The 21,071-nt window shown below is 52.5% G+C and overlaps 1 long non-coding RNA gene across 2 annotated transcripts; it reads left to right on the forward strand.

Moving 5' to 3' along the window:
• The first annotated feature begins 829 nt into the window (after nucleotides 1-829).
• LOC107156657 lies at nucleotides 830-20,809 on the forward strand. 2 transcript variants are annotated; one of them, XR_007351850.1, is made up of 5 exons: nucleotides 830-844; nucleotides 1,019-1,194; nucleotides 3,645-3,718; nucleotides 16,430-16,529; nucleotides 20,611-20,809. It is a non-coding gene; the product is annotated as an uncharacterized LOC107156657 (long non-coding RNA). The 2 variants fall into 2 exon arrangements; XR_001505382.2 differs by lacking the exon at nucleotides 830-844 and having other exon boundaries at nucleotides 993-1,194.
• The last annotated feature ends 262 nt before the right edge of the window (nucleotides 20,810-21,071 follow it).

Raw genomic sequence — 21,071 nt, forward strand, 5'->3', positions numbered from 1 at the left:
AGTTGAGGGAGGTAGTGAGGAGAGGGGAGACTGAGAGCAGTGGGGGAGGGTGAGAGAGGGGAGCCAGCGGAGACTCAAGTGGCCTCCAGGTCTGTGGGACAAAAGTTGGAGGGAGATTTGTGTATGAGAGAGAAGGGGAGGGGGCCGTGGGGCAGGGGGCTTTGACAATGAACTTGAGACAAACTTCATTAGCATGCAGGCCTGCTGTCTGTCACGTCAAGCTCAGACCGAGTTCCCATGCAGGCCAGGAAGAGTGGGAGGGAGAAAGGGAGGGGTTGAGGGTGGGGGTGAGAGAGAGAAAAAGAGACCCGACCATTGTACCATTCTGGGCCCCCAGCTTCCACCAAACATCGGGACCCCAGCCCTGGAAACCAACCCCCAAATCGCTCTCCCTCCTCGGAGAGCAGGATAATTTATCTCTCACTTGAGTCTGAGGTCCCACCCCTCCTGTTCTGTCTAGACTTCCAAGTGCTGGCCATCCCCCCTCCAGCTCTCGGCCTTCACCTTCCAATTGTCACTTTCTCCTTCACAGCCACGATCTGGGTTTTCCATTAATTCAGCTGACAGTGTTAGGGGCCCGGAGGAGCTTTGGAAAGGGGGCGCTGGAATACCCCAAACCTCCAAGTGGCTAACTGTGCCCTCTTTCTGGGACTCGTTACCAACTCTGCTCCCCACCCCACAGCCTCACGTCATGGAATCACTCTCTCAAGTTCGAAAGCAAATGAAAACTTGGAAGCACCCAGGGATAGGGGTACTTCTGTCACATCCTTTCTCTTGTTTCCTTTGGGGACAAGGGTGGCCTGTAGGAACAATAGCGTCCCTTAGCCCCTTCTTCCTTCTTCAGGTTAGAAAAGGCACCAGAGGGAGGTGAGGGAAACAGCACACATGACAAAGACCCCCTTCTCACTCGGGCATGAAAGGGGAAAAGGAGGGGGGGGCTTCATGAGAATGGGCTGTTATTTTGGTGGTGACGGTGTCTCCAGCTAGGGGCAGCACCCCCTTTTTGCTGCCTTTCCAGGGAGAGCAGCAAGAAAAAGAAAGAGAGAGAGGCAAGCGAAATTCCTGAATGGATAGACAGATGCTACGTCACCGGGAGCCGCATCCTCCACTCCACAAGAGGCTGGGAGCAGGGGGGAGACGGGCAGTCCAGCCGCAGGGGCCACCCGTGCAGCCTCTCCTCTTCACAGAAGCAGGGTAAGTGGCCACTGGGGTCCAGAGAGGATCCTAGCTCCCTCAGACATCTGGACTGGGGGTGGCAAGACAGCCCCTCAGCTGAGTCAAAGCACCATAAGCTTCCTACTTTGCCTCCTGGCTAATGGAGTCTGGTGCAACCATCACAGGAAGAAAAGGCTGATGAAAGATTGAGGGGGTCCCCAGAAGGGACGAGGCATGTAAGCGGAGGAGGAGTTGGAGAGTGGGGTTTCACCTCCCGGCTTCCTGGGCATCCATCACTGAGCTGAAGGCAGTGGCCCTTCCCAACCGCCCAGAGCGCCTCTTGGTCCCCCTCCTTCCCCCAGCCCCTGCCAGCCCAGACAGCTCACTAAGTTTGTCAATGGGATTGGGGGGGACTTTAGGGTCACGGTGCTACTGATCCTATTAATCCGCCCCTCCCTTTTCTCCACCAGACATGGCCAACATCTTAATGCTCAGAGCAGAGGCAGGAAGATTGTAGTGCAGACGGGAGGGAAGAGAAAAATGGTTCTGTGTGTGGACTCCTGACCTTCTTTCCTCGCCCCTGGCTCCTATTCTTCTCTGCCCCAGAGACTGCAGGTTTCAGGGGAAGAAAAAGTCCAGGGACTTGGAGGTGGGGGAGGAAAAGGAGCCCGGTTTCCAGGAAGGTAGAAACCAGAATTGGGGGGAAAAAAACCCAAATATTTTTTAGATTTAGATTCATTTTAGATTGAGATTGATTTCATTCCCCTTCTTCACCTGCCCCTTTCCTATGAGCTGGCAGGTAGGAAAGGGGCTGAGAGTAGCTTAAAGGCAAGCAAGGTTTGGGGACAGATGCTTGGGTTCTAGAAGTGGGGAGAACCCACTTCAAAACCCTCCAGATCCATTGAATGGAGGTGTCTTGTCTTTTTGATGTTATTAAAAGGAGGATTAGGGACATAGAAAGATGGCACTATCCTGAGCCTAGTCCCCACCTACTGTTCTTTCTGGGACATAGGCTGGGATCATTGTGGGGCAGGGGAAGTCAGAACAGAGCCGACCATGCCTGGTGCCCCAGAGGCCAGAGTGCTGGGAGAGGCCGAGGCTGCCAGCCGGCTGTGTACCGTGCGTGCTGGGCTGTGTTCCTTATCATCACGTTCCCCTGGGCATAGTGTGTGCCTTGTGGCCACATGGGAGGGCAGGGGTCAGTGAGGAGAGATCCAATGGCCCCAGGGACCCCAGAACTCTCACTGATAGTGGAAGAAGGAGCCAGAGGTCCCCCAGCTGCCTGTCCTTGTGCCTGTTTTTTTGGCAGGTCAGCAAATCGGCATGGGGCGGGGTGGCCCGTCTTTGGTGTGAAGCTAACAGTTTTGGACTGATACCTCCCTTTCTAAAATGGATGGGCTGCCGGTTCCGAGACATGGCGGTGGGGTTCAAGTGAGGATTTGTGGGTGTGAGAACTGGGGAGAGGCATTCAAAGCACTCCTCCTAGAAATCAGGCTTGGATTTAAGCTTGTTCCTGTTCCATAGTATCTTTTATCGCCCCCCCCGCCCCCAACTTCCTCTGCATGTAGGTAGGTTATCTTCTGAGTTAAAAAAAAAAGAAGGAAAAAAATTAGTTGAGGAATTGAATTTGAGATAGAAGAATTTATCAGCTTACCCCAACACACCCAGGTACACATAAATCCACTCCTGGTATTTTAGGAGCTAGGCTAGCTCTGCTATACATGTGATTACCCCAAACCCTAATTTAACACAAAAACAAAATACTGGGAAGAGAAGACTATACAGGATGGACTGAGTTCCATACCCAACACTGAAATAATAATAAATAACTGCACCGTATTCACACCATTTGTGTATGTAAAAAAGAGAGGGGAGGAATTGATAGCTACAGGATGTCTTTGTGGACCCTGAGAGAGATACATAGATAGACAGGTTGGGTAAGTATCGACGGAGATGGGTAGAGAAAGCTAGAGAGATTATGTGAAGGAGAATATCTTAAATGTGCACAGTACTTTACAGTTTATAGTGTCATTAGATCTAGACAGACACAAATACATCTCTAATCCCAGATCCTCCCTTTTATCCTAAGGGTGCTCTCTGGTAGGCTGGGCATCAGGGATCTGTGAGGAGCTGTGTCCTTTGGGCAGAGGATTACTTCTTTATGTCAGAGTCAGAGATCTCCAGGGGGCTCAGTTCAAACCCCTGGGCCTGAAGAATTTCCACCGAGCCCAGGAGATCCTGAGGAGAGGCAGGGTTAGCGTCACCCAGGCCAGATGGAGTTGGAGCACCCTCCGTCCATTTGTAGGCTTTTCTCTTTTCTCCACCCCCAGGGCAGCCTAGAGCCCTGGCGATTGAAAAGGGAAACGTGGATGCCAGAGGTGCTGGCCACAGAGGGCTGGGGGAGAGTGGTAGGGAGCCTGGGGGCTACTAAGGAAAGGGAACTGGAGCTGCCCAGTGGACTTTAACCTTTGTATTCTCTCCTTTGACAGGAGCTGGGCATTCGAGAAGCAGCAGCCTGATCTGTTTCTGGTGTCATCGTAGGTGGCCACCTTTGGCTTCTGGGGTATTTATTTTCTTGTTGTTTGATGGTGGGGTGGGCTGGGGTGGGGAAACTGACCCTGTATCACCTGTTTTTCTCCCGCATCTCTCCACCCCACTCCTGAATTCTTTTGAGATTCTCTGCAGTAAGATCTATGTACTGACTGATAATGGAAATGGAACAAGTCGCTGGATGCCACCTTGCATTCAGTTCTGTGACTGAAAGAATACGCACTGGAGACGTAGGAAACTCGATTCCCCTTCTCCCATAGGCTCAGGAGTGCAGAGATGGAGGCCAGCTGGTCTGGGGGAGGTGATTGGTTGGGGAGGATGTTCATGGATGACAGTAAGAAAGGTTAGACTGAATTAAGAAAGGAGAGGAGTGTGAGGTGGGGTGAATGGGGCCATGGGAGCTTAAGCAACAATGAGTGGGTGTGTGTTCCCAGAATGCACCTGTGAGCCTCAGGAGGTGATTCTGCTGGGAGTCTTTGCCATTGTACTAGGTCTGAGTATGTGTACTGCACAGTACCCTTGCACATACCTGCTTGTGCCCCTTGCGGAGGCCATTAGCTGATGGCTGAGTATCTCATATGTAGAAAAGGCCCCATCTGGATGTCCCAGTCAATCCTTCACCATCTCTGCCATCTTTTTCTCACCTCCCCAATAGCATAGGGCTCTCAGGCAAGTAAGCCAGTGTGTAGGCTCAAGGACAGAACTGGAGCCAGCCAGGGAGGCCGTGCTCAGACAGGCCTGAGGAATTTCCAGGCTGGCCTTTCCACAGCTGGAGAAGGAAGGAAAAAAAAAAAACAAAAAACACTGTTGTGGAGAGGAGGGTGGTATTCCTGGGGCGAAATCCTCCATATTTTGACTCCACGCATTCTAAGCTTATATGTTCATATGCACAGACATATACATGCGTACATATTTTTTTTCACACAGCCTCAGCATTTTTTAATTGCCAATGCTATTTGGCATGATCCCATGATCCCGCAAACAATGTAAATATTCTACAGCAAAAGAAAAGTACATGATAATGTTCATAATAACGTGCACTTAATAGACAGAAATAAATATGTGTACACACCTTCCCTCAAATACAGTCTTCATCTTTATCTTCAAGGCAAATTAACCTGGTAATTGAAACAAAAAAAATATATGCTTTTTATTTAATTGCCTGAATATTTCAAGAGAGTGGTTTACTGCCAAATGTATTTTGGGACCCGGATTATAAAGATCTGTCCAAAAGCTGCATCCAGAAAGCATAATTCAGGCCATGTTTTCTCTATATGGGCCTCTCCCGGCACACAGACAATAGGTGGCCAGCTAGGGGCTGGGGGTGGGGATAGGCGCTGGCCCAGAAGGCGGGCTCATCAGCACAGGGATCTGGGGTGCTCTCTCCAGAGTCCCCCAGAATGTCCCTGGAAGGTCTCAGGGTGTGGTTCACAGACAGACCGTTGTTCCACAGAACACTCCAGCAGACTGTGCTCTGCACTAGGAGCAGAGGGCTCTGCTCCAGCTGAGGCCTGCCTAGGGAGACGGAGACTGGTGGGCCAACCTGAAATGGCACCTAAAGCCCCTATTTTGCTCCAGCTGTTAGCCTTATCTTATCAGTAAAAGGGTCTTCCCTGGTCAATAGAAGTCTGCCATATCTTATCAGTAGAAGGGTCTTCCCTGGTCAAAGAACTGCAGGATAGTCACTAGTCACGAACACACAGCATGATGGACACAATGCCCCCTCCCCCACACCCATACACAAATTCCACAGAACACAACTGATCAATACCCTCACTGATACACCAGCATCCACCATGGTGCACATGACCACATGATGGCAAACCCAGACTTGCAGACACAGGGACCCACACACCTTTACTGGTTTATCAATTACTGCTCCTCCATAAAGCGGTTTTTTGTTTTTTAACCACTGGGGATTGAACCCAGGGCACTTAACCACTGAACCATATCCCCAGCCCTTTTTTAAATACTTTACTTAAATACAGGGGCTTGCTGAGTTGCTTAGGGCCTCCCTAATCTGCTGAGGCGGACTGAACTCTTGCTCCTCCTGCCTCAGCCTCCCAAGTTGCTGGGATTACAGGTGTGCACCACCATGCCTGGTCCTCCACTAAGTTTTTTTGGACTACTCTGCTGAAAGTTTGCCTGCTTTGTCTCCTCCTATAGGATGCCTAAGTCCGAAACTGTCTCTGTCCTTAAGGAGGCTGTTTGCTTTGCCACCTTCAAAGTAGTTTCTTTTTTAAAACTGGTACAACATGGCCCAGGGTACAATCCAATCCCAGTTAAGGTGGCAGTGGGGACTTTTCTGCTTCTTTCCTGGTTAATAGCGCTGTCCCCATTGGAATAAAGACAGCTGATGATCCACTAGTTTGCATCTCTGTACAGGAGCGGTGGGAGGTGGGGCTGTCCAGTACACCCAGATAAAACCAAACCCAAATATCTGGAAAGAGGTGGGGTTCCAAGTGGATAATGCCAGGGCGATTTAAAACAAGTTCCATTTTCTTTGGGGGGAGGGTTGTCAATTCCTTAATCTGGACCCTGTTTGGATTGAACTACCTCTGTAGAACTCAAAGCCACAGTAAGAGGCAGGAGGGTATTGCTACTTGGGGGAATTTTGATGTACATATTTTCAGGAGTTAGCTAAATGTATCCATTGTCCTTTTTTGGCAGGGCAGGGGACTACCAGGGATTGAATTCAGGGACACTCGGCCACTGAGCCACATCCCCAGCCCTATTTTGTATTTTATTTAGAGGCAGGGTCTCATTGAGTTGCTTAGCGATTTTGCTGGGGTTGGCTTTGAACTTGTGATCCTCCTGCCTCAGCCTCCTGAGCCACTGGGATTACAGGTGTGTGCCACTGAGCCTGAATCCATTCTCTTTTGATGTTGATTTTTGAGGAAGTCCAGCTGAGTCTGAATTTGGCCAGTAGGGATGAAGGTACAGGAGTCTCCACTGTGCAAAGAAAGCTTTGTTGTTCTCTCCCATTTCCAACAACAAACCAGGGGTGGCTGAAAGAGGGGAGAGCTTAACTAATCCTGGCTGACTATTTCCATACATCCGAAAGGTCCAAGTCAGGGAAAGAGTTGGTGGAGATTAGCTTGATGCCACAGATGACAGGTTACATCGGTGAAAATTGGTGGGTGAGGAAAAGGGGACAATTTTAGTTAGCTGGACGACTCGCTGTTTCTCCATAAGCTGGTCTCAATCTCCCAGAGCTGGAGAAATGGAGGAAGGAAGGGAGAAAGGTTTGCTTACCTGCCCTCAAGGGATTTTATGGGAGGGTAAATGGGGGATACTTGTTGGGGGAGTTGGTAGAGTGTCTGGAGAACTGCAGGCCCTACTTAGAATGTCTGGAATGGCTGCAGAGGAGGAGGCATCCTGTAAAGGGATGTGAGGTGGTGTGCTGGCAAATCTTTGAGGGTGTTGTGGGCATAGAGAAGAAAGGCCAGAAGGGCTGTGGTTTCTCTGGCGCCCCAATGAGATGCATTTGGGGACTGTATTGCAGCATGCTGGTAGGTCGGTCTGTCTGTGAGAATATTTGGGAAGCATTTCCTTTTTCTGCAACTGTAATTCGGCCCCAGGAACCCCAAGGCTCCCCCCCCCTGTGTTTTCCATTCTGAGTTGTAAGGGGGCAGGAGGAGACAATGTGAGGAATGGACACTTTGTCTCTGTTTGCTTCTTTACACCCTCCCTGTCCACTTTGTGCTCCCAGTTCTGGAAGGATGAAGTATTGCTGCCCTGGAAGCTTCCAGATAAGCCTTTCCCTTGGGTAAGGGCCTTGAGACCCTGGGGAGGCTGACAGAAAAAATGCTGTGCCAGCCCCCCCACCCCAGAATGCCCTGGGGAAATCAAGCCATTTGCTTCAGCTTCATACTACCATTCTGGGTTGCTGGACTTTATCCCATTTCAGTCTGCCCTGGACCCCACAGTCTTGCTGCCCACATCAATGGCAGTGATTATTTAGATACCCACCGTTCTTTGAAGGAAGCACCAAGTTCAATCCATTGTCCATCAGTTTGTGTTTAACGACAGAGAACAGGGTTCAGGCTTGGCTTTGTTCCGGTCTGTGCAACCCTCAGATAAAACAATCTGAGCAGGTCTGACCTACAATCAGTGGTGCTTGGAGTGCTCCCCTGGTGACCTAGTGTTCAAGGATCCCTGGTTATAGAAGCTGGCCCGGGTGAATCAGACCAATAGGCTCCAGGTATCTGAGCCAGTCTCTTAGCAGAGCTCCCTAGAGGAGGGTGAGTGGAAGGGCGGAGTGCACTGCAGGGATTCCGATTGCTTCCTGCCGGCATCCCGGTTCTTGGGGGCTCGCTGGTTCAGAAAGCTCTCTGCAGCCGGCCTCTTGCCGGTTGGCGGCTGTGTACCAGCCAAGATCTGGTTCTGATTCTCCAATCCAGGTTGAACCTGGAATGTCCCGCTGGGCCAGATGGGGAGCCAGGTTGGAAAGTTGGGACCTGAGCCTTTGTGGGCGTTCTTCCTCCTCAAGCCCCAGAGCTGGTGTGGTGGAGGCCTGAGCAGAACTGGAGGTTAGAGTGCACGGGTGCCAAAAGGGAAACCTAGCCTTAATAGGACCCCCACGGCTAGGCCTAATTCTGCGGGGTTTGCCCAGGCTAAAGTCAGCAGGGATCTTCACCCCCAGACTCCCCTACCTGGAACTTCGGTGCTGTGAATAGGCTCAAGAGATATTCCCATTTCTGCCAAGGCCGAAAGGAGATTTGGCTTCGCTTAGAACCCCGTGTCTTCCAGCGGGAGTTCCAAAGCCCCAGAATCTTTCCCTCACTGTTTGGGGTTGAAAACCGACGACAGAGGTTCCTGTCCATACTGAATATTAGAATCACAGTTTGGGAAGGATCAGAACCTGAGAAGCACAAAGAATACTCTGTTGGGAGGAGGCGGGGAAGGGTAGAGCCTCTAGTCATCCGGTTCTTTTCAAGGGGATTTCACCGGATCTCTTTTTTGTCTCTGCGCGTTGGTCCTAGAGCCCCATACTCTACCACCAAAATGGAAAATGTAGGACCCACAAAAAGAGTGAGGCAGGAGATCAAAACCACAAGTGGCAATGGATTAGACATGGCAGGCAGGTCTCGGGGGGGGGGGGTGAGTGAGGCACCAAGAAGCTAAGAATCAGCACACAGATGTAGTACTCCCCCGCAACAAACCATTCTCCAAGGGAGGGACGCCCCAATTGCGAGCTGTGGCCCGACCTGGTAAGGGAGAGGGGCGGGGCCGGCAGGGGAACGAGGCGGTGACGTCAGACGAGATAGAACCAATCAGAGGCTGCCCTGGGGAGGGAGTGTGAAAGGATGAATGAAAAGTCCGGAGCCGGAGCGCGACGGGCCAGAGCAGCAGCAGAGGCTGAGGAGGGAGCATGGGAAGTGAGACCCGCTGTACCCTGCTAGCCTTGGCACCGCTGAGGCTAAGAGGCGGACGGGCTCCTCCGCCCTGGCTTCCGCTGAGCCCTGGCACTCCGGACCCAGGTCCACGGCGCTCCGTGGATGGGGACCCGCCGTCAGGACTGCGCAGGAGAGCGCGGATGGGCGGCCTGGGCTCCGTGTAAGTGGCCTGGCGGGTGTGGGGCAGGACCAGGGCGAGCGCCTGGGAGTGGAGCGTGCTGTGCGTCCGCCACGAGGGGCCGGTGGGGGGGGGCCGGCGCAGCTCCACACCCTCTACCCGGCTCCCAGACCCTCCTTCTTGTGGATTCCGGTTCCCGATACCACCCCCTGCCAGCCCCTGGGGCATCCCTCGCCTCAGACCCCCGGCCATTTTCACAGCCCTGGGTGATTTCTGATCCTCTTTGTACAAAGCCATTTCTCTGGGCTTTCTGCGGGGCCTGGAACTCGACTCACCTGCCCGGCCGCCCTCTGCTTTCCTCCCCCAACGCCGACACACGGGTGATCTCTTCCAGGATGGTGTCTTTGCCCTTTCCTTCTTCCCTTGCAAGACTCGCCTTGGGGTCTCCGGTTCGCCTTCCACCCCACCCCCACAGCCTTCCCCCTCTTTGAGTCGCGGGATTTCCCCTTGCCTCCGGGATTTTACCCCCAGGGCTCCGCTGCCCGCTCACCCTTTCAGTCGGCAGCTTGGATCCAGCTGTTGGCTCTGCACGGGCTGCGCTCCGCTTCCACCGCCCTTGCGAGTTGGAGACCTGGCTGGGTGGCTCTGCGCTCCGGGCTCTCACCCACGCGGAGGCTCGGGCTCCGCGGAAGGCTGAGGCTCTGGTTACCCGATGCGCTCTCCATCTTCCAGAGGAGGGCAATGGAGACCGGGTGAGGTTGGGGAGGCCTCTACATCGGTCCCTGCCGTCTTCCCCGGGTGGCACGAAAACCCGCAAGTCCCTTCTCTCCGGGACCAGGGATCAGAGGGACTCCCACTTCTGGATGGAAAGAGGGAGAGAGGGAAATGGGGCGTCGGAAGCTTTGGGGGTCAGTCCCTGGACCTCGACGCCATAGGTCATCGCTTCCTTTCTAAGCTTTTTCCAGCAGTCTAGTCTGTATCACTGTGTCTGAATCGTTTTTGGTCTTGGACTCCATTTCCCTCCCTCCCCCCCCCTCTCTCTTTCTCTCCCCCCCTCCACCAAGCGTGCATCCTCCCCCCACCCTCACCCGCGGGCGACACGGAGCTGCGGAGGTACAGGCGGCGGCGGCGGCAGCCTGGAGGCTGCGTGGAAGAGGCAGCGGCGCAGCCAGGAGGCGGGGTTGGTTGTTATCTTTGGTTATCTAGCTGTATGAGTGGTGTGGAGTCTTCATAAAGCTAGATAACCGAAAGTAAAAATAACCCCATACACTGCGCAGAGGGGCTCAGGGAACACTGGCCTCATGGGCGGGCGGGGGATACCTGAGCAAAGGGCTAGAGCCTCGAGGAAGGACAGCCGGGAGGCTGCAAGAGGACCACGGCCTCCAGAGCACACTGGTCGCGGCGACTTTCTACCCCAAACTCGGTCTGCTCAGGTAGGAATTGCCGAATTTCACTTTAGCCAGGCACAACACTCTGCCCTCCCTCCCCATCCCCGCTGAGTTCGAGGGAGTAAAGAAGCCACGGGTGGTCCCCTTTGGAAGTCCCCGCCTGGGACGCGATGATAGAGTTCACTGGCCAGGGAGCTGCTGCCAAGGAGAAGTCAGTTGAAATCTAGGTGCAGGGCCATGCGGGATATGCCTGGGGCGTCTGGACCAGGCTTCTCCAGGGAGCAGGACCCGGTGAGCAGTTTCCCCCAGGGTGCCAGCAGCTATTGCTGGAGGAGGAGGGTCGTAGGTTGTCACCTGAGAACCCTGGTCTTTGCTTTGGTCAGCTCCCTGAAGCCATATAAGGCTATTTAGCTTGGTTGGAAGCTGAGAACGTCAGAGTGGAGTAGGTGGGGTTAGGACTGCGGTGACTAGAAGGAGTGTTGCTTTACAAAGGAGAAGAAGCAAAAATCAAACCCGCCCAGCCAGGACAGAGTGGCTAGAAATTCTTTTGCTCAGCCTGAGTTCTGGGGCGATGGAGAGAAGACTCCCTCTGCTCCATTTCCATATTCTTTTCTCCTTGGGACTCAGGATCTGAATGATGTCTTAAAAAGATTTTCTCACCACACTGTGTGTGTGGTTAATGACCAAAGGGGTTGAGTCTGGGTCTTTCAGGGCATTCTATGGCTTCCTCCCAGCCCAGCCTTACTTTTGAAAGTCACATCCAAGAAGAATAAATGGCTTCAAGGAGCTCTGAGGAGCTCAAACACAAAGGAATGTGTAGCTTAGTATCTATGCTGCCCAGAGAAAGCAAAGAATTAGATTAATCAGGGCCTTTCCTAAAAGAATCCATTTATCTGGCCTGACCTAAATATTTTAAGCAAGAGTATTTAGGTGCAGCTGAGAGGAGGAGGAGGAAGAACTAGAGTCACCTTGTAGAATAAAAGTAACTGTGGCCAAAGGTAGAAGTCGCCCCTCTGCGTTTATTACTGATCCCCATCGCAACACTCAAAGCCTGGCATTCCAGGACACAGGCAATAAAGTATAACAGGGGCAAGAAAAAATGGGCAAATCATCTTGTACAGACTCCAGTTTCCGGGGTGAATTTAAATTTTCCTCCAAGGACCTGATTTTTTTTTTTATAGCTAGATGATAATGATTCAATTATATATTACGTGGGAGAAATATTATAGAATCCAAACTCAAAAAATTGGGCTTCCGGGAGCCTGGAGTGCATATGTCTCATCCCTTTAGAGATTTGGAAGATGGAAAGATTATCAACCTCTTGATTTTTCAGCCACCTGGAATCTGGGTTTTCTGGAGGAGGTGGAAGTGGAGATTGGATTAGGGAGAAAGCAGGTTTTAGGCAGGGACTATAATAATCCCTAACCCCAGCTCTGTCTGTATGCCTTTCTTTGATCTTGCAACACTGGCGAGGGAAGTGTTATTGTCCCCATTTTACAGATGAGGAACCGCAGACCCAAATGAGTTGCTAATGTCACTCAATGGCTTCCAACCCGAATCACACTGAATCCGCCTGTGGGAAAATTGGAGAATAAGAGGAACTGGGATGGGGCTGGGTTGAGGAGGGAAGGGGCTTCAAGAGAGAGGGAAGAAGAAGCAGAGCCAAGACTGGGCGCTTGGCAGAAAGACAGCCTTCCTGTTTGGGGGTTTTCATTGTTGGGGTCTTGAGGGGGAGGTTGTTGTGTTTTTGTGATGCTGGGGATTGAACTCAGGGCCTTAATTATGTGAGGCAAGTGCTCTACCACTGAGCTGCATTCCTGCCCCATACCCTTTTTAAAACTTTCTCTAGTGCAGCTTGTTGGAAATGTGTTTGGGATCCACCCAGCCTCATCCACAATGGGTTTATATTGTCAATGTCTCTCTTATGGGCACATTTAACTCTAGGACCTCCAAAGGAGAATAAAGAAACTGAAGGCTCGTACCCTACCAGTTAAGCACATCTATAGAAAAAAGAAAGAGGCCACAGGGTGGTGAGGGTGAGGGTTTGTGTCCCCCTTGTGTGTGGTGTTGCCGGCAGAGCGATGGGTGACTGTGAACCATGTGTGTCTTTTCGTGAGCGTGGGAGACTAAGTGGTTCCTGAGCTGGTGAGAGGTTGGATGTGTGCACCTCCATAGTCACTATGGAAGCTTGTTTGCGGCATTACAGATGCCTGGCTACGTATAGGTAAATCCACTATAGGAACAGACACTCTGGGACATAGCACTTTTTTTTTTTTTCTTCCTGAGGTGCTGAGGATTGAATCCAGGTCCTCCTGCATGCTAGGCAAGCACTCTACCACCAAGCCACACCCCCAACCTGACCTTTCTTTTCTTTATACCAGATAGCACCTTCTTTCTCAGTGGGAGACCTGGTAGAACTGGGAGACTTTCTTGCAGAGGCTCAGAAAAGCCTCACCAGCTACCAGTTAGGAAAATTCCCCTGTTGTATTATCTTGCCTCTGCCTGTGTCCTAGAATTTTCAGTTTTATTTCTCAGATCTAACCTGGCACAGGGGCACATACCTATAATTCCAGTGATCTGGGAGGCTGAGGCAGGAGAATCGCAAGTTCAACACCAGCCTGAGCAACTTAGGGAGACACTGTCTTAAAATAAAAATAGCAAGGGCTGGGGATGTGGTTCAGTGGTAGAGTGCTTGCTAGGGTTCAAACCCTAGCACTCTCTCTCCCCTGGAAAAACCCCAGGTGTTTCAGATCTCACTACATCCACCTAACCTACTGAAAACGAAATTCTAAGCCAGTTTCTTGATCTGTTTTTCCCCCCTCAACCCTTCATCCAAAATGCTCTCTTATTGAATTCTCAGTCCAAGCAGTTAAAGACAACTTTCTCTAAGAAATTTGACTCAAATTTTACATGATCACCCACACACACCCTCCCCCAGGGGCACAATTTTTTCCCAGTTCCAGGCATCAAAAGGGTCTTGCTGACAGGTCCTTGGAGTCATGAGAATCATCATAATCAGGAAGCCTAGGGAAGAGAAAACCGAAGGAGAAAATGACTGAACCAAGGACCATGCTCAGGTGCCGTCATTTACCAGCTATGCACATCTCTGAGTCTTGGTTCAGATAATGGGCCTGGCACAGGGGTGCATGCCTGTAATCCCAGCAACTCAGGAGGCTAGGAGGCTGAGGCAGGAGGGTTGCAAGTTCAAAGTGAGCCTGAGCAAATTATCAAGACCTTGTCTCAAAATAAGAAAGAGATAAAAAGGGCTGGGGATGTAGCTCAGAGGTAGAGCGGCCCTGGGTTCAATCTGCAATGCTGAAAAAAAATTTAGATAATGGAGATAAGAATGATACCCTTGAGCTTTTTTGGTGTGTGTGCTAGGGCTCAAACCCAGGAACTCACCCAATCTAAGCCAGCAGTCTACACTGAGTGACACCCTCTGTGCTCCCTTAAGGTTGTTGTTATATGCAGCACATGAAGAATTCTGTATAACTAACCCCATAATATGTACTGACTCTCATGGGTAAAGGGTAATCCTTAGATTGCAGAAAAGTCAAAGGCTTCTGTTTGGCAAGACTACTTGGTAGGATGCAATTGATTTCACAATGCAAAAAGAACACGCTCTCTGGCATGTTTATGACCAAGGATCTTAAAAGTGAGGACCTTCCTCCTTTTCCAGCTTTGGGAGTCAGAGAGGGACTCCTGGACACCTGGGTGGGAAGTGTTGGAACCCTAAAGAGAGGAGGCAGAGCCCCTGGGAATCCTGTTAATGGGAAGAGACTGTGTCTACATGCAGAATGGCCACTGGCCGGGCTCCTTCTTCTCAATGTATCTTACACTTATTTGTCAAAGCACTGATGATCGGTACATCAATTTATGTGGGTTGATAAATTATGGCATGCGTCAATTCTAAGTTCATATCATTAAAAATCTAGATTCCAGAGTTACTAAATACGCTTTCTAAAATTAAAATACTAGTTAGGTAGTAGGTAAAATTAATAAACTAAAGAGAGACCTGCCTATTGGGGTGCAGACTTTATGCTTCATCAACAAAGTTGTCTTGGGCTGGGAAAGTGGCTCAGTGGCAGAGAGAGTGCATGTATGAAGCTCTGGGTCCCATCATCCCTTTATTCCAAAAAGAAAGAAAAGGAAGAGGAGGAGAAAGAAGAAAGAAAAGAGGAAGAAGAAGGAGGAGGAGGAGGAGGAGAAATAGAGATCATATTGATCTTCTCTCCCCTTGCCTCCCAGACCAATACCCTCTCAACATGACTCTCAGGGTTTGGGACCCACCAGAGAAGCCTAGGTCCCTCTGTGCTCTTCTACATCTGGAAGTCCTTTTTGAAGTCTGCACTGCCGAGTTTTTGGAGTTAGAACTCTGGTATTTACTTTCTCACCTCCCTTTCACCCCAGTGATCTGGGGACAGACTGACCTTCCTCCCTGGGAACAGACTGGCCTTCCTACCTCCCTTCTTTGCTATCTGGACCTCAGAGATTGGGGTCTTGTCCTGAGGCCAACCTCCCTAGGAGAAAAGAGAGTTTAGGTTAATGCTTTAAAATCACTGGAGGGAAAGGAGGAGCCCAAACTATAAAAACATTCTTAGGCTTTTGAGGAGAGGGAAGAGCATGGTTATGGGAAGCTAAGAGAGGTGAGAGGAAAGGGGAACCCCTCCTTGCCACCCAGGCTCTGCCAGGGCTAGAGGACACCCCCCCTCCTACTGCCCTAATCCCCCCATTAAGGCAGCTCTGAGTTTGTTATGACAGCGGCTGAAGGCAGCTGAATTGCTGTTTGCTGTGTCTGCTAATTGGACTGAAGGGTTGGAGTCTGGACACTGAAAGGGACCATTGTTGCTGTTTACCTTCCACAGCCGCCTCCCTGGGGACCCTCTGGGTGAAGGGGAGCAGCACGCCCTCAGGTCATTGCACCCATCCCTGTTGGCACCGAGGGACTGTGATGGAGAGATAGTTCATCTCTTCACCTTGGGGTGGTTGAGCTTCCACAGAAGGGAAGGGACAAGCTCAACACCTACGTGGCTCCTTAGGCCAAGCCGGGACCATCCACGAGCCCTTGGGGACAGGAATTATGTGCTTGTGCCTTTCTCTTCCTTATGCATTCCCTTTTTCCTGGGGGGGGGGTGTCTCTTCCTCCAGCTGACCAGGCTTAACCCCTGTACCTTTTATTATCTGCCTCCTTCTACACCAGTGAGTTCTCAATTGGTTATGCACTTAAGTCACCTCCGGGAGGTATATATATAATATGTATCTGAGTATCTGGGAATCAGAGTATCTGGGAATGAGACCTGGGCACCAGTATTATTTAATGTGCAACTTTGTGTTAAGAATCTCTGATACAGGCTCATCTCTCTACCTGGAAGACATACACACACACACACACACACACACACAGATCTTGCCCTGCCATTCCTCTCAAGCTCTTGATATCTAAAATGCTATCAGGAGGTCGTATCTCTTTCTCATCTTTGTTACTCAATTTCTCGTAGGAGCCTTAGAGTTTAGGATGGAATTTAGAGGTCTGTATTCTGTTTTCCACATCAACCTGAACTCTGTCCCAAGGGCAAATACACTGTCTCCATCTCCCTGTGGATTTCCCCAAAGCATCCAGAGAAGGGCTGATCTAATCTGGGGCGCGTAAATCATCAGGGATGAAGGGGTGGGAGGCTCAGATATTTATTGACTCTTGTGCTCTTGTTCCCTCAAAGCAGCATTGGTGATGTGCAGGTCTCCAGAGAGGGGACTTTCTTCAGGATTCCATTTCCCATTTCCTGACTGTATCCAAATATTTCTGCTTTTCTTCCCTTTAGCTCCTCACCTGGGGCGGGTGGGTGCTCCACCACCCTCCCGCCCTCTTTTCTCCCTGTGGACCACAGAACCGCATCCAGCACCACGGACAGCTCCCGGATGGTGAGTGAGACTCTGCAGACCTGCTTTGGGAGGGTGGGGAGAGGCCCCTTTATATCAGATTTTTGTATCTGAGGGGCTTGTTGGCAGTCACATGTGGAGTCTCAGGGAGAGGCAAAGGCTGAGGGCAGTTGGCTTTCCAGTCTCCAGGACCCTGGGTTTGTCCTCATGGGAGGAGTCTCAATGTCGTTGTAGGAAAGATAAAGGTCAGATTTCAGGAAGAATTCAACTAACATCATGTAAGACGAGGTAACGCCAAAATGGGCCTTAGTTCTCCCCAGCACTGTGACATTTCACAGATCCCAGGGGAGTGGAAGAGGTGTGGTCACAGGTCACCCAGCCCCCTGCCTTCAGCCTGGCCCTTCTACATATGTGGTAGACATCTTCTCTAGGAGTCCCCAGCTTGGCTTGGGCAGAGCAGGACTAATGCTGCTAGGGGGAGTTCACAGGTTGCTCCCACACTAGGACAGGATCCATGCTCGGGCTTGTGAGGTATTTGCAGGAGCCAGGACGAGGTGGCCTGCCGTCCCTGTCTGAGGAGACCTGGAGGGCAGGCCTCGGGGAGCAGGACAGAGGAAGGCATACCTTGCAGTAGCTGGCAAGCCATGAGAGAAAAGGCAAGAGGCCACCATCTGCCAGGGCACAGGGGCCAGTGGATGACCACAAGGAGTCTCCAGAGGCCAGCAGGAGTCATGCAAACTGGAATGGGGCCTGGGAAAGGCCCTTCTGTGTGCCCATGCCTGCTCCCCCAACACCGTGAGCCTAGAAACAAAGGGGCCATTCTCTCAGATTTGATGCCGCCATCTCCGGCTGGCAGTGCCAGGTGGCGGGGGCATCAGGGGGTGTCAATCCATTATCCACCCCCCAACTCCTAAGTCCTCTGGGGCTGGATGTTGGGGAGGTGGGTGTTCTATGCTATGTTGTCATGGCAACCCCCGACTCCCCATCCCCCCCCCAAGCACAAAGAGAGACAGATTTCATCCCCACCTCCAGGAAGAACCTGGGTCTGGCTGGGAATCTTCCCTTGGGAACCCTCCTCTCTGATGCACAAGCCATGGCATGCATAAGCATCACCCTCTTTTTAGCCCTCGGAGCTGAAGTTTCTGGCATCAGTAGGCCATAGAGGCGGGGAGGCTGTTGCACTCAGGGTCTGGGCAAGGTGGTGCAAGGGGGCACCCATCCCTGTGCTTAACCCCCTCTCTCCCCAAACTCCTCTGCCCTTCACCTCTAGCCAGGACCACCCTGGGCCTTCTCAGCTGAAGCCACAGAGCCACGACCTTCTCCTCTTTCCCAGGAGCGAGGAATACCCTGCTGCTCCCCGCAAACCCCCCCGGGCTGTGGGAATGGAGGAAGATGAGGGGGCCATTCCTGACACCCTCCATCTGCACCCTCCACCATTACTCATTAGGCATTCTGCCCCCTCCTTCCGCTCGTTAAGCCTGATTTGCATACATTTGCATAATACAGTTCATTTGCATTCCAGGAGGCTCATGGTAGAAGCCAGGGGAAAAAAAGGGGGGGGGGGCTGGAGAAGAGAGAAAAGGGGAGAGGTTTTGTTTTCATCAAAGTGTGGGGGGAGGGGCCGGGAGGTGGCAGGAAGAGGACAGAAATAAAAACTCACACTACTTTCTTTCTTCCCTGCCCTCCCTCTCTGCGCTGGGCTCCAGTGCCAAAGAGGGAAGCCAGAGGGACCGCTTTTCTGTCCTTTTTTGTCTTGCTTCCTCCGGCCTTGGCTCCCCAGCCTGGCCCCCCACCTTGTTGGGTTCAGGCTTCAGAAAGAAAGAGGCCGGGGTAGGAGGCAAGGCTGTGGGAACGGAAGCAGAGAGAGGCAGGGGGCCGCCATCTTAGGTAGCTGGTGCCCGTAAAATGGCCGCCTCTGACAGGTGTGGGCTGAGAGCCAGCCCTGGCCGGTGGACACCAGGGAGACCGGGACCCTCGGAAGGACTTCTTGGCTGACCAAGAATGTGGTTGAATGTTCTTACCAGTGGAGCTCGGGAAGAGAGGACAGGGAGAGAAGAGAGAGGGCGGCTCCCTGGACAGACGTGAGGTTGGCCACTGAAGCAGGTGGCAGGGACGCCTCCGCTCACGGGGGGAATCCCAGAGCTCTGGAGGCTTGTGGGAGGCATCAGAGCTGGGGGCACCAGCAGGGTCAGGGACAGTGAGGTGTGGGCGGGCGGGGTCTCCGCCTTGGACAGCCACTGTCCACCTTCTCTCCCAGACCAGTAGTCCAGTCTTCCTACCTGGGGAAGGTGTGCCCTCTCCAAGGCCATGCACAGCTGCCCCACAGGCCCAGGGCTCTCCCTCAGGGTGGGACCTCCCTATCTCTACAGAGAGTTCCATGCTGATTCCCTCCCGTCTTCCCCGTGGCCTTCAGTTCTGTGACATCCCGGTCCCTTCATCTAGATCCACCAGTTCCCCACCCAGAAGGGCTCCCCAAGCTTCTGCCACCAGCACCCTGTGCTCTTCCTTCTTCCTCTTAACTCACTCTTGCCTTTCAACCATCCTCTGAAGGTCCCCCCCCCATCACCCAGGTGCCTAACCTTGACCTGTCCAGAACTCTCCTAACTACTGCCTGGGGCTCTCACCATTAGCTCCCAGGTCAGACTGGAAAGGCCACCTGCCCCTACCTTGGCTGCAGGGAGCCCTGGGAAATTCCTGTGTGCTTATCTCCTCTAGGGGCATGCAGGTGCTCCCTCCCCCAACACTCAGAAGGGCCGCTCCCAGGGGCCACCCATTAGCATCCTGCCCCAAGCTCCCATGGGATGCGACATTGCTCAACTCCCAGGCCCCTCAGGTCCAAATCCTGAGCACTTTCCTGGACTTGCCCCAGTTCAACCCTGACCCCACCAAAACCCATCGCTTCCTCCTTTATCAGCTCCACATCAGCTCATGCACTCAGGTATTTATTGAGGGCCTACTGTGTGCTGAGTGCTGTGTGAAGGGGAAGGTAGACTACAAAGCTGCTCTGAGGAACTAGCCGTCTGTTGGGGACACAGGCCAGTTGTCCTGAAGACCCACCTAGTGCCGTGGAGGCGTGGAGGAGGGAGCCTCTGGCCACCTCTGGAGAGCTAGGGAAGGCTTCCCGAGGGTGCCACAGGGACACAGGCATGCAGCAGTTTGTCACCCCGAGGAGTCTGAGGAGGTGGGTGGTGGACAGTAGGCTGCACATGTGAAGGCTGGAGGGGAGGAAGGAGCCGGCGTGTTGGGGATTAGCCTGTCCCTGGAAGGCAGTCTGTGCCCGAGGGACGTCAACATGGGAGCAGAAGTTCCATTGTCAGGAGCCTTGTGTGCTACACCAGGGAGGCTAGGGTTAACATGCTGGAGAAGCCAGCTGATAGCACCGGGCATCCTGGGCAGAGGGAGCGACTTTGGAGCAGGGAAGGGGACTCCCACATCTAGCTGCCCACTGAGCGCAGCACCCATCAGATACTTAACTCTTAGCTGGTTCCAGAGAAGTGAAAAAACCTACAAAAGGCCTTGGAGCCACCTGAGAAAGGGCTGTATCTTTCCTTCCCACTTTCAGAATTTCTCTCTCCTCCTTTTTTTTTTTTTGATATCAGGGATTGAACTCAGGTGCCTTAGTCACTGAGCCACATCTGCAGCCATTTTTTTATATTTTATTTAGCGACAGGGTCTCACTGAGTTGCTTAGGGCCTCGATAAGTTGCTGAGGCTGGCGTTGAACTCAAGATCCTTCTGCCTCAGCCTCCTGAGCCTCTGGGGTTACAGGCATGGGCCACGGCACCCAGCTCCCTGCTCCTCCCCCGTCTTCCTTCTCTTTCTTTCTCTCACAGACAGACAGACAGACAGATAGACACACACACACATGGGTGGTGGAGGGGGAGGACAGCTAGGCTTATGGGAGCTCTTTGGGGAGAAACGTGGAGAAACACTAAGTTGGGGATTTCCATCATCAGGAGCAGGTTCAGGTCAGGGCAGGAGGTGGGCCTGGAGAGGGCAGGGGTGCTGGCCCTGACCTGTGCCTCTGCCTGACCTCTCTGACTTTATTTATCTATTTATCTACACAGGAGATGGAACCCAGGAGCGACATCCCCCAACCCTTTTTGTTTTTTATTTTGAGACAGGGTCTTGCTAAGCTGCCCAGGCTGGCCTCAAACTTACGATCCTCCTGCCTCAGCCTCCGGGGTCCCTGGGATTGCGGGCCCGCTCCACGCTCTCTTACTTAGAAGACAAAAGTGGCTCCAGAGGTCAAGAGCTGCAAGAACAGGAGGCTGAGCGCAGACGCGCAGAAGGGAGACCCGTCCCGGGAACTTCCTGGAGGAAGGTGTCCAGGACCAAGGCTGGGAGGGGACTCTCAAAGAGAAAGGGGACAGGAGATGAAGGGACAGCTGGGCAGAGACGAGGCTGCTGCTGGCCACAGGGTGGAATGTAGGAGGGTGCCAGCTGCCACCCAGCCCCAGTGCAACCTTTGCACAAAGACCTCTGTGTGAGTGGACATGGAAGTGGCCCTGTCAGGTGCAAAGGCTTAGTTCCCAGGGGCCGCTCAGGGGCTGCTGTGGAATGGGGCTGGGGGAAGGGGGGCGGA

This window comes from Marmota marmota, unplaced genomic scaffold, assembly GCF_001458135.2.
Source record: "Marmota marmota marmota unplaced genomic scaffold, marMar, whole genome shotgun sequence".
Classification (NCBI taxonomy): Eukaryota; Metazoa; Chordata; class Mammalia; order Rodentia; family Sciuridae; genus Marmota; species Marmota marmota.